This window comes from Hydra vulgaris, chromosome 02, assembly GCF_038396675.1.
Source record: "Hydra vulgaris chromosome 02, alternate assembly HydraT2T_AEP".
Lineage (NCBI taxonomy): Eukaryota > Metazoa > Cnidaria > Hydrozoa > Anthoathecata > Hydridae > Hydra > Hydra vulgaris.
Genome location: NC_088921.1, coordinates 14726875 through 14737761, shown reverse-complemented (window position 1 = coordinate 14737761; position 10887 = coordinate 14726875). Strand labels below are relative to the sequence as shown.

General features: G+C 29.6%; 1 protein-coding gene across 2 annotated transcripts in view; it reads left to right on the top strand.

Moving 5' to 3' along the window:
- The first annotated feature begins 2428 nt into the window (after positions 1–2428).
- Positions 2429–10887, top strand: part of LOC136076755 (NACHT, LRR and PYD domains-containing protein 3-like) — a 69804-nt gene continuing 61345 nt past the window's right edge. The window contains exon 1 of one of the 2 annotated variants that reach the window (XM_065790186.1): positions 2429–2591. The gene's annotated coding sequence lies outside the window, so the exon portion shown is untranslated. Of the gene's footprint in view, positions 2619–10887 lie in introns of both variants that reach the window. The other variant, XM_065790187.1, reaches the window with a different exon arrangement.

Genomic DNA, 10887 nt, shown 5'->3' with positions numbered 1-10887 from the left:
AGTATTTTTGAAAATTGTTCGCTGTTGCTTTGCATTCCAACATTGAATTGCCTGTACTAAAATTTGGTAAGTATCTTCAGGAATTATATTTTCTGAAATATTAATTTTCACTTTTTTCTTATCCTGAATTAAGTTTTTCATATTTATTTTATGGATCTTACATAATTCCTTTATATCATCTAAAAATGAATATTTTAATGAACAATTAAGTTAAGCTGAGAATTAATGATTTCAAAAGTTACTTTATTATTTAATAGACGGATAAATAGGTTTATTTTATTTTGTTCTATGTAAGTCGATATCTCCCGAACTTAAATAGAGAGTTTATATAGTTTTTGCTATACTTAGAGATATTAAAAAATGACTTAACTGCATTTCTTCCAAGTTTATTAAGTCTTTGCATTGTTGACTCTCTATTTTCACAGAGTTCCAGACCATGCGTTAGCGTCGGAATTGCTAAAGATGTATATAACTGAATAATTGAAGATGGATGTACAAACCGGATACCAGATTGAATCAGAGTTTGCACTATTGTTTGGAAATTTGATACCCTACTGTTAATATTTGTTCTATTGAGTGAGGCAAAAATAGATTTTTGTGTATCCCAAATAAAGCCTAGATGATTAAGTTTTTCATTTGGTATTATTTGATGGTCGTCTAGGGTTATCTTGCAATTAGTTAATTGTCTTTTTCCCGAAAGCAACAGTTCCGTTTTGACAGCATTGAGCTTTATGCCGTTTAAGTTATTGTAAATATTACACGTTGTAATCAGCCTTTCAAAACCAGATAGAGTAGAGCTAAGAAGAATGATATCGTCAGCATAAGCAACAACACCTGTTAAGTTTCCATGTATAGAAGTACCCACAACGTTATCATTTTTTATAGTTTCGAGTAACTTTTCGGTGTATATGTTATATAGGTAGGGGGACAGAATGGATCCGTGTCTCACTCCTTGCTTAAGAGCAAATGAAACTGATTTGGAACCTAGGTAAGAGACAGTTGCACTACTTTTGTGGTATAAAGAAGATATAGTGTTAACTATTTGGAGAGGTAAGTTTTTATCAAAGTAAAGTTTATCAAAGAGAATGTCCCAGGTGCAGCTGTCAAAAGCTTTTTCAGCATCTAAAGAACATAAATAAATAGGCGAATTATTGTTGTTGTAATGCTTAATTGTTTCGCTTCTAACAAATTCAGCATGCAAGGTCGAACTCTTACTATTGAAACCAAATTGAAGGGGATGTGTTTCTTTTATCTCAGGACTGATGAGTAAAATTAGGTATTCTAAAAGTTTCATAAATATTGGAATAATACTGATACCTCGGTAGTTATTTGGGTTGGTAAGTGATTTTTTATACGTTTTGACTAGCGGTATAATAGTTGGAGTTGACATAGATGTAGGGGTCCATCCATGAATAATTGAAAAGTGAAGAAATTTTCTTATCCATTGCGTAGATAAGAAATTTTTTTCACTTTTCAATTAATCATGGATGGACCCCTGATCTGCTCTGATCTGCAATGGACCCCTGATCTGATCTGATCTGCAAGCCTATATTGCTGTTATTTTATCTGTCATATTATCTTTTAACAAATTTTTTGTGAACTTTTTTTTTTTTGTAAATTTTTTTTATTTAAATCTTGTTTTTCTTTTAATTTTTTTATTTTTTGCAAAACACTTTTTTATTTACTACGTGAAATATTACGTAGTAATAATGCGTAGTAAATAAACAGTAATATATAATACGTGAAATATTTAACATGTAAAAATGCATCAACATCTTTTTACAGCATTACTTGACGACAAGACCATACGGTCTTCAATGAGTTTCCACGTTCTTTATATATCTATATATATTAAATATCTTCACTTGAAATTCTTTATATTATTTTATTTTTGCTTGTGAATTTTATGAAATATTAACGTAATGTAAATAAATGTAATAAAGAATTCTATTCGTAAAAATTTTATTTGTAGAATCGTCTCTGCTTACAACTACTGTATACGAGGAAATGTATTTGTATTTAATAATTTTAAATATTTTATATGACGAAAATCACCTTAAATTGTAAATGGTTGCTAAAAAGAATAAGTCAAAATCTTAAAAAAATAAATCGTTTGAAATATAGATGTTTTCTAGTGATAAAATATTTTCTTTTATAGTTTAACTCATTAGTTAATACCCAAAAAGTCCTCTAAAAAAATTACAATATTAAAAATTATCATAATAATATAAAAGTATATAAAAGTTTTTTATTATTTCTTTGACATTTACTACTCACTAACTTATTTTCCAGAAATGACATATGGTCTCCTTACAAGTTCCGGGAATTGATGTGTTCCGGATGTATACCCGGAATGGATGTTCCGGGTGTATATCCGAAACATAAAGGATCAAACTTAATATTCGGACAAACATCGTAGCTAAAGTGTAAATTGAGAAAGATACAAAATAAAAAAGTCAACAAATGGGTGTGAGGCATTGTTTCAACGTTAAATAACTGTTATGATTTAAAATAACGTATAATAGACATTCAGCCTTTTTTAAGATTCGATTTTTTATCATATGGTATCATCAGAAAGTTGAATTAAACAAGTATGCTTATTTTTTAATATTTAAACTGTTCTTATTACATTGTTTTTTTATAAATTGAATATTTACAAACAATATACTGAGTATAATTAAAATAATATATATATATATATATTTATATATATATATATATATATATATATATATATATATATATATATATATATATATATATATATACTGAGTATAATTAAAATAATATATATATATATATATATATATATATATATATATATATATATATATATATATATATATATATATATATATTAAAAAAGTAATTAAAATAATAATAATATAATAAAATAACAGTATAATAAAAATATAACAAAAAGATTTTCTAAATGATTGATTTCTAAATAAAAACCGATTAGAAGACATTTATAAAAAGATTGCAATATTAGTTTTTCTAATATAATTTTTTTAACTTCAACATCAAATTAGAATGCTTTCCTCAAATTTTCAGGTCAATGTTTTTTACAAATCTTAATCAGCATGAAATTCTCTATCAAAATCAATCATAAAATGATAGGGGTAGGCAACTGAATCAGTGCCCTCGAGTATTTAAAAACTTAAATATTCAAATATGAAAGAAATATATTGTCTTATTTTATATTTATTTTCATTTTTATATGATAAATGTAAAAAAAAAATGCTTAATATTATGTTTAATAGTATTAAATTTTCATGACAAAACTTCTTTAACAGTTTTCACAATCCTCTTTATTTTTTTAAATAGTTGAAACAACTTTTTAATTGACTGTTAATCAAAACTCTATTGTATCAAAAGTTTTTGAATATTTACTTTTTTGTCCATTTATTTTACCATTAAATATGGAAACTTACAATAATGAGTTTTAAACTCACATAAATAAAGTTATAATATTATCTCATGTTCATGTTATAATATTATCACATGTAATAAGAATATATATTATCACATATTTGAAAAACAATAGATTCAAATTAGAAAAACATTAACTACTGAATACAACCACTCAATGGAATTTTTAAGTATGATTTTTAAAAGCTACTAAATCAAGCATCCACCATTAAGTTGGGACAAGAAAAAAAAGAGAGAGTTAAAGAGCAAGGAAAAGGTTGACTGAAGATTTAAAAAGTTGAAGGTCTGAAAATGAGTCAGGAAAACATGAAGATGGGAGAGAGTTCTAAAGGATTGAAATGAAAGGAAAAAAACTTGATGAATAAAAGTTTTTAGAGCATGAAGAGACAGATACAGTAAAAGAACGAGACTATGCTGAATGACAAGTCAAGCAAGAATGAGTTTTTGTTGATGGAACTAGAGATAATAACTTCTCTGAGCAGCGACTGTAATAGTATTTGTAGAAAAGAGAAAGAGATACAATTTTACAATGATGGGAAAGAGGCTCAAGCTTAGCAAATAGAACGGGTACAGCTACATTTACTATGTGTTTTTGGACCTTGTTTAGAAAAAGAATCTGTTGTATATATGGCTTCCATGAAAGGTCAGTAGTAAACAATAATACAAGAAGATGTAAGAAGAAGACTCAGTGAGAGGGTTGGCATTCATTAATAGAGGAATGTTATCAGTACTGCTATGTTCATTTGGAGTAAATAACTGAGTTTAGTTGGATTTAAATTTTACAAACCACTGTAAGCCCTAATCTGTTACATAAGTAAGATCAGATTCAAGATCAGCTGCCTGTTCTAAACGATCCAAAAGAGAAGACTTTTTGTCATGACAGGAGTATAAAGTTGAGTCATCAGCAAAAAAAGCTACTATAGATATGTAAGGTTATTGGGAAGATCATTAAAGTAATAAGAAACAAAACAGGACCAATGATAGAATCTTGGGGTACCCCAGAAGTTACTGGAAATAATATAGAGTATTTGCCTTTGAGGATGACTTTGATAAAGCAGTTAGAAAGAAATGATTTGATAATTTCAAAAACTTTCCCAGACACACAATATGAAAAAAGCTTATGGAGAAGACTAGCATGCCAAACATTGTCAAAAATGTTAGATACGTCAAGAGCATTAGCCCTAGCCTCTCCACCTCCATCTAATGCACAATAAAATCTTTCATTCACAGTAGTTAGCAAGTCAGTATTAAGGCAAGAGGATCAAAAATCATATTAATTGTCTGACAGTGAGTTATTTGACTTAAGATGGGATGTAAGAAATTTGTTGATCAAAGACCTAGCTAATAGCAGACTGATTAGATGATAGTTGGATGGGTTAGAATGTTCACCGGAGTTTTTAAAAATTGGAACAACAGATGTTATTTTCCAGCAGGCATGAAAACAAAACTCAGTCAAGCTCTTATTAAATAGTTTAGAGAAAATTGAAGAGATTTCTAGGAAACAATTTTGTAAGACTATGACAGAAATTTGTCTGGACTACAAGCCGTAAAAGAGTTTAATTGAGAAATGACTTTAGTAAAGAAGCTGGGGTGATTTAAATGTATAATAATAGGTTAACCTGTTTAATTGAAATGGAAGGAAGAGAATGGCCGTAAGATTCGAGTGTTGAGTTAGAAGAAAATTTCTTTGCAAATAGTTGTGCTTTATCCTTGGTAGAGGTAATAAGATCCATCCCACAAATGAGTGATGAATGTTAGACTTACCTTTGTTAATACACTGTTGAAGATTTTCTTAAAGTCTCTAGAACCTAACTCTTGAGATATAAGATACAAAGTTTAGTGAACAGAGAATATTGGAGCTTAGCATCTGATAGCACCTTTTTACATTGGTTTCTTAAAATAATAGATACCCTTTTGTTCTCAAGAAAGTTGTTATTTTAAAAAAGATGAAAAAACGATTACTGCACAAGAGGGTGAAAACTATGAGGCTTGACTTGAAACCAACAAGAAGGAATAAAAGCTTCTATTCCTGCCTGAATCCAGGAAGTTAAGTAGGATGCACATTTTTCAGGATTTTCTTCATGACAGCCTGAGGACTGTCATGAAGAAAATTCTGAAAAGAATCCCAGTCAGCTTCAGTGTAGCATTAAGTAGTGCGATGATAGGGTGAGTCTGAAAAGAAAGTATGAGATAAAAGATTTAAAGAGATCATTGCATGGGCAGAACCACCTAAAGTGGAAAAAGGAGAAACTGAACACATTCTAGGATACAAGACCAGTAATAAATCAAGAAGTAAAGGTAAATGATTAGAGTTGTCAGGAAAACTAGTCACAAAGTTGACTATCTGAGCAAGAGATTGAGAAATGCAGAAGTTATAGGCTTTAGTGCCAGGAGGGTCAGTAGCGTTAGCGCCAAGCCATTCAGTGTGATGAGCATTAAACCATTTTGATAAACCCTCAGAATTGGGAACAGACTGCAGTTGAAAAAATTAGGTTCATGTTTTTACTAATTTATATTTTCCCCTTCTTTAAGAACATCGAGTCCTTATTTGTAGAATACACTAACATAATTTACATGTACTACTATATATATATACAGGGCTTGTGATGAAGCGATCGCGCTCCACTCGTAAAACGCGCCCGTAAATGGTATTTTCAAACGTTCTAGGCGCGAAAAACAACGCTCGTTCAGCTTATAACGAGCGTATAAAATAACGCTCGTCCAATAGTTCGGGATTATTTTTTCATTTTCATAAAATATTTAACAAATATTTTTTATTAAAGATATCCTATTATCAAAGCAGTGATATAAAATATAAAAAGCATTACGTCGTTCTCTTTTGCATAAACGTAATGAATGAGCAGTTTGCAGTCGTTAATAGTCACTAATTTCAATAATGGAATGTGCACGTGGAAACGCAATGCGAATACAAAAATGCACAAATAAAATAAGAATAGAATATTAGAAAACCGTTTTAAGAAAATTGAAACAGCAGAGTATTTTTAATCCACACATCGTTTATAATAAAAATAAATATTAATAATAGAGTAATTTTTAAAATTAGTTTTTGTTCATAGTTTAGGTTTTTTATTAACTATTATTTATTTTAACTCAAATTTAAATCGATTCCGTTGTTTAGTATGTTCGCAATTAAGGACATTCGAAAAGGAAGTAATGATGTCAATATTTAGTAAATGTTATTATTCTTATTTATTATTATTTCAAATTATTCTTGTGTTATTTTTTTAAGATAAAAAAACGTAATTTAAAAAAGAAATTTTAGAAAAAAAAAAAATAATTAATTTGAATAAAAAATATCAAGAAATATCAAAACCATTAACTGTTATTTAAGTTTACAGCATAACATTTTAAAATACATATATCAAAACAACGAAGCAAAACTACGTCACTAAATTATACTTCAATACTAAATCAATAAGAAGTTGCGTTTTTGTTCGATATTATTTTTTTATAACATATATAGTTAAAAATAAAATCGCGATCTGACAATATACAAGAAGTTTGGAAGTATAAAAATCTACTTCATTGAAGTAGTTTCATGAGTGTGATACTAATTCAAATATTTTTTGACGAAAGAATTATGTAACAAATAAAAAAAGATATAAAAAATAAAAAGTTTTTTATGAGCATCACCTTCAAAAAATTTCATGATCGCGCTCGCCGACGTTATCTCGAGCGCACATAATCACGCTCGATGAAAACTTATTCTAATTTTACGAGCGCGATACAACACGCTTGACGATTTCTTCATCACAAGCCCTGTATATATATATATATATATATATATATATATATATATATATATATATATATATATATATATATATATATATATATATATATATATATATATATATATATATATATATTAGAGTGTCCCAAATAAAAAAAAATTTCTACTAATTCCCATTCCATGTCACTCTACTAATTCCTATTCCATGTTATTTTGACAGGAACTGCTAGATGTAAAATCTGAGTTTTACGCTTTTAATGTTAAACTGGCTTAACATTAATAGAAATCACAATTTTTTTACAATTTAGAAAATTAAAATAAAACAATTAAATACGTATAATTCATTTCCAATTGATTTCGCTAGTGTTTAGTTTGTATTTATAAATATGAATATATTTATATTATATTATATTATAAATATTTATATTTATAAATATTTATAGATATGAAAATACAAAAACAAATGTATAAAGTTAATATTTATTCGCAAATTAAAATTTTTATTGTAGTGAAAAATTTCTCAAAAAATTCATTTTTTTGAACAGTTCCCAAGCTCTTTTTTGGTCATACTCTTAGTCAAGTTTTTTCTAGACTTTTTAACTACAAAAAGTTCATTTTGAAGGTGATCTTCATCTCTAGTAGCTGAAATAAAATTTTTAATGAGCCTAATGTTTCTTTCTGCACCATCATTTACAACAGATATGTTTTTGATCCATACAATAAAATCTAGCAACTGATGATGGTTAAAAACATCTATATTGTATTAAGACTATTATTGAGCCATTCTTTTATACTTGCTCTTGATATTTTAAAATGCTTGAAGAAAATGTAGCTTTGCTCGGAAATCAGCACAGGTAGCTCTGTGGTGATTTCCGAGCAAATCAGCACAGGTAGCTCTGTGGTGATTTCTCTTCAATTTGTACATTTGATGGTTTATTAAGCTAAAATTTATTTGGCTCTTCAAACTCAATTAGAGCTAACAGCATTTTTAGCTTTGTTTCAGAAGGAACTTCTTTATCCCTAAAAAACAAAACACAGAGTTGTAGAGTTAAGTATCACATATGTCATCCCATGCTGAGAAGCAAAGCATTTCCAATCTTCATACAGACGTTTCTCAATGCATAGGCTTTCTGGATAACTTCCATTGTAGGAAGCCAGAAATCCTAAAAAACTTTTCAAAAACCATGGAACATAGCAAATTGCAATTAACAAACTTGCACCCTTCAACTGCAGCACTTCTTTTTCTGTCAAGATATTACTGGTATCTTTGGTCATATAAAGACTCAGGATGTAGATCTCATCTGCTAAAAACCTTGCCTCATGGCAGGCACAAGGTTAATGTAACTTAAAATCTTGTACTTCTGCTCCAAGGAAGAAGGAGGCAAGCTAACAAACTATACAATAATCATTTGTTGAAAACACCATATCAGTGGTTGCATTAGTCAAAAATGTCTTGGCTTCCTCTGCAACAGTCTTGGCTTCCTCTGCAACAGTCTTGGCTTCCTCTGCAACAGTGTGAAGAACAGAGTCAATCTTCAGATCATCTCTTTGCCAGTCCAATTTACATAAATTTTTCACTTCATTAACTTTCTCGCAGATTTCAGGCCACTTGTTCTTTAGCTTGATATAAAAAGCTCTTCTTGGACCTTTAGTTTTCTCACCAGTAAGAGCAGCCATCTAGTGAGATACATGTATTTCATATATGTATCTCCTACACATTATCCACAAAATTGGTAATTTTAAAATATCTGTGAGAATTTGGACTGCTCCATCGACTCCGCCTGTATTGCTTGCAGTTGTATTTCAGCATATACCAATAATCTGCTCTTTACATCCATAATATTCTAAAAGGTTGTTTACTTGTTCTGCTTAGTCAACTCCCCTTGAAGAGGGACATTGAACAACACCTATAAGATGGTCTTCCATGGTATTGTCATCTGGGGAGCACACTGAGACTGCAAGTCACTCAATTTTTTGAATGATGTTAAGCCCAGTGGTAATTTGTTCCAACAGTTTGGTATCAAAATGAAGAATAAGTTGTACATCAAGATTGAACCTTGTTGCTGGAATATCAGTATATTCAATGAGCTTTTTAACATTCACTGCCAGAATTATGCTATCTCCAGAATTGTACCTATGTATCATTTTATAATTTTTTTCTACCTATTTATAGTTATATACTTTTCAATAAGACAGCTTTAGTTTGTGAAAATTACAACTATGTTATTAAAATAATAATATGCCTGCGTTTCCGACCGTTACCTAGGAAATCTTCTTCCTCGCTGGTTTCAGAGTCCTTGTTTGACTTTTCTTCTTCACTGCTGAATTGAATCTTTTCTGTCATCCATGACAACAAAACATCATTGATATCTTTTAAGTTTTTCTGTCTCTCTAATTAAATGCGGTAGTGGTGTAGTAGTAAAGCGCTCGCTTCATAAGCGAGAGGTTCCGAGTTTGATCCCCACCATGTCCCTGGTAGTACCGCGCTTAACTTGTTTCTCCACGCAGCGGCCTTGTTCGTCAAGGTTCGTGTTTCGGAGTTATAGAGTTGAGAGAGGGTTATAACCACTATTAAGTAGCCTTCTCATCTGTAGTGGCCTTCTCGGCCTTGAGGAAGTGAATAACAAAATCATAAATTTCTTGCCAAACCCAGCATTAATCCACATTTTTGTACAAACAGATCTGTACAAACACCATTTTCATCAATCCAAGGATCTTGTTTGTAAAAATGGTGTTTGTACAGGATCTGTACAAACACCATTTGCACAAACAAGATCCTTGGATTTCGATTTCAATTTGCAACCAACATTAGTAGAAGTGGGTTTGTATTTAACCTGTGACTCAAGAAGGATAAATTGATGGTATCTTAAAATATCACCATTAGATGGAAGCTGTCTCTGATTTAAAGCCCTCAGTGGGTACTTCAATAATTATCATCCTTTTTTTAGCTGTTCTACCCATTTTTTATATGAATTTCAAAATGATCAGTTTTTTAACGAGATTTATACTATATTTTACACTTGCATCAAAAATCTATGAAGTCGTTATTCCCTCTTGTATCATGTTTTATCTAAGTTTACAGTTGTGGCTTTTATAACTGTTTACACAAGAATTCCTTCGTGCACCAAATAAAATTCCTTTGTGCACAAATAATTCCGTGTAGAAATTTTTTCCTTAAAAAAAAATTTTTTAATTGATTTATTTGTGAACCAATCCATGGGGAATTATACCAACTAATAATATTGTCCAGAGGAAATTATATCAATCGCTAACAATGTTCATAGGGAATGATGCCAATCTTTAAAAATGTCCTATGAGAATTATTTGTGTACCAATTATTAAATTAAAACATATTGAAACACTAGATAGCGCTTTTTTTTATATAAATACGTATATGTGTACAAAACCGTAAAACTCAGAATTTACATCTATCACTTCTAGTAATTAAAAAATTCAAAATAAAGAATTTGGTAGTTATATAGGACCTATAGAATGGGAATCAGTTGAGAGCACATTGAAATTTTGAAGTGTTTTTTAGGGACACCCTAATATATATATATATATATATATTTTTTTTTTTTTTTTTTTTTTTGCCTAGAGAAACAAGTTGAGTGCAGTCCTACCACGGACATGGTGGGAATGGAACTGGAAACCTCTTGCTTATGAAGCTAGCACTCTACCACTACACCACTTCTTCATAT